Consider the following 2,500-nt stretch of genomic DNA (forward strand, 5'->3'; position numbering starts at 1 on the left):
CCTTGCAGCTGTTCAGTTGCATTCGGTTGTCGATGCAGTCAGTGTACGTTGTGGTACGGCCTGTGTGGACTGTCCGCTGATGTACGCGTAACCCACACTGATCATCCGTCGTTACGTACTGAGTGACATAATGTGGCACATGCTTGACCGTACACCGGCTGCGCCCTACAATGGCGAATCATAAGGGCCATATGTTGTGCACGATGCTACTTGTCTCGTCTCCCCATTACAGCGAGATTGCACTGTTGTACGCCGTACAGACATGTGGTAAGTAGGTACGGACGAAAGTATTGCATGTTGGCCCCCCCCCCCCCCCTCCTCCCTCTGCCGGGAATCAGCGTGAGCCGTCTGTTGATGTAGCGACGAGGGTTTTCCTATTTAATCGTATTGCCCCACACAACATGATAGCACGGTGGACCGCGTTCCACATCTGCGACATGCTACAGAGGCCGGTTGACAGTCGACCGCGCAAGGGACATTGCACACGTGCGCGGACCATCTTCCACGTGTTCTCTCGTGTACATGCCGCAGTGTGTATGTGGGCTGATGTAGCGTGTCGTGACACATAACATGCAGGCATGCCAGAATCGTAGATTTCGCAAATGTAGATTGACGTATACGTTTGCTGCCAAAGATCCGCAAATGAACTGGAAATCAGTTGTTGAGCGGTTGTTCGCGCTGCAGGTGCATCGGTGATAGCGACGATCGGTACATCTGTGAACCGGTTGTTTCGGCGGTACCCGCCATGCCCCCGAACCTGAGTTGGCCATGTGGGTATGAAGCGATACGAGGCTGTGGCTTGGCGGGACAGTCCCCGGCCGGTGAGGGGGGGCCGCCCGGCGTGCTGGCCGCGCGCTGCGTGAGCGCACGCACTACAGCCGGCTGGTGGGGGGCGCCCAGTGGCAGGAGCGCCGGCCGACGGGCCCGGCTGGCGTCCCAGCTATGCGCCGGCGCACCCTGCGCGCGGCGCCAGGCGGCCAAAGTGGGTTCTGCCGAGCCCGGTGCGAAGCGCGGTGGACATCTGCAGTGTGCTGGTCCGATTGCGGACTGTGTGCGTTGAGGATGCGCCGCCGCCCGGCACTCGGCGTCGCGACGCCGTCTGCTGCTCGGTCGCCCCCAGCGGTTCTCGCAGGTGGTTTGTATCGCAGCTCTGCGGACGTGTTGGCGCGTGCGCTGTGCTGGGAGAGTTCGCTTCTGCACCCAAGTGGGGCTTTGCCCTTCTGTGGCGCTGGCGTTGGAGCTGCCGGTCACCGTAGGTGGCGCGTGTTGTTTCCCGCCGGCAATGCCACGACAGCACGCTCCCGGGCCTCTGTCGGCAGTGGCAAGCTCAGTTGGGAGCACGGGTGTTCGCACTGAAAGCGTCTACTCGCCTATCTCCGGGCGATTGCGCCTCTCTCGAACCCGACCAAGTACTTAGGACGGCGCTGCGCGCCGCCGGGACCTGAGAGGGTTTCGAGGTGTATCGTGCAGGGGAGCTCAGCCTCCTCCTGTTTGCAGAATAATTGAGCGGACGCTTGCGTGTTCGCGCGGGCCCTCGGGACACACTCCCGGGCGGCCGGCTGCTCAGCTCTCGTTGACGCAGCTCCCTGGTTGATCCTGCCAGTAGTCATATGCTTGTCTCAAAGATTAAGCCATGCATGTCTCAGTACAAGCCGCATTAAGGTGAAACCGCGAATGGCTCATTAAATCAGTTATGGTTCCTTAGATCGTACCCACGTTACTTGGATAACTGTGGTAATTCTAGAGCTAATACATGCAAACAGAGTCCCGACCAGAGATGGAAGGGACGCTTTTATTAGATCAAAACCAATCGGATTGGCTCGTCTGGTCCGTTTGCCTTGGTGACTCTGAATAACTTTGGGCTGATCGCACGGTCCTCGTACCGGCGACGCATCTTTCAAATGTCTGCCTTATCAACTGTCGATGGTAGGTTCTGCGCCTACCATGGTTGTAACGGGTAACGGGGAATCAGGGTTCGATTCCGGAGAGGGAGCCTGAGAAACGGCTACCACATCCAAGGAAGGCAGCAGGCGCGCAAATTACCCACTCCCGGCACGGGGAGGTAGTGACGAAAAATAACGATACGGGACTCATCCGAGGCCCCGTAATCGGAATGAGTACACTTTAAATCCTTTAACGAGTATCTATTGGAGGGCAAGTCTGGTGCCAGCAGCCGCGGTAATTCCAGCTCCAATAGCGTATATTAAAGTTGTTGCGGTTAAAAAGCTCGTAGTTGGATTTGTGTCCCACGCTGTTGGTTCACCGCCCGTCGGTGTTTAACTGGCATGTATCGTGGGACGTCCTGCCGGTGGGGCGAGCCGAAGGCGTGCTTGCGCGTCCCGAGGCGGACCCCGTTGAAATCCTACCAGGGTGCTCTTAGTTGAGTGTCTCGGTGGGCCGGCACGTTTACTTTGAACAAATTAGAGTGCTTAAAGCAGGCAAGCCCGCCTGAATACTGTGTGCATGGAATAATGGAATAGGACCTCGGTTCTATTTTGTT

General features: G+C 57.6%; 1 non-coding gene across 1 annotated transcript in view; it reads left to right on the forward strand.

Annotated features, from left to right (window-relative positions):
• The first annotated feature begins 1,583 nt into the window (after window positions 1-1,583).
• LOC126320725 (small subunit ribosomal RNA) overlaps window positions 1,584-2,500 on the forward strand; it is a 1,893-nt gene continuing 976 nt past the window's right edge. The window contains exon 1 of the ribosomal RNA XR_007558218.1: window positions 1,584-2,500. This exon is cut by the window's right edge and continues 976 nt beyond it. This is a non-coding gene — a ribosomal RNA (small subunit ribosomal RNA).

This window comes from Schistocerca gregaria, unplaced genomic scaffold (genome assembly GCF_023897955.1).
Source record: "Schistocerca gregaria isolate iqSchGreg1 unplaced genomic scaffold, iqSchGreg1.2 ptg000742l, whole genome shotgun sequence".
NCBI classification, from domain to species: domain Eukaryota; kingdom Metazoa; phylum Arthropoda; class Insecta; order Orthoptera; family Acrididae; genus Schistocerca; species Schistocerca gregaria.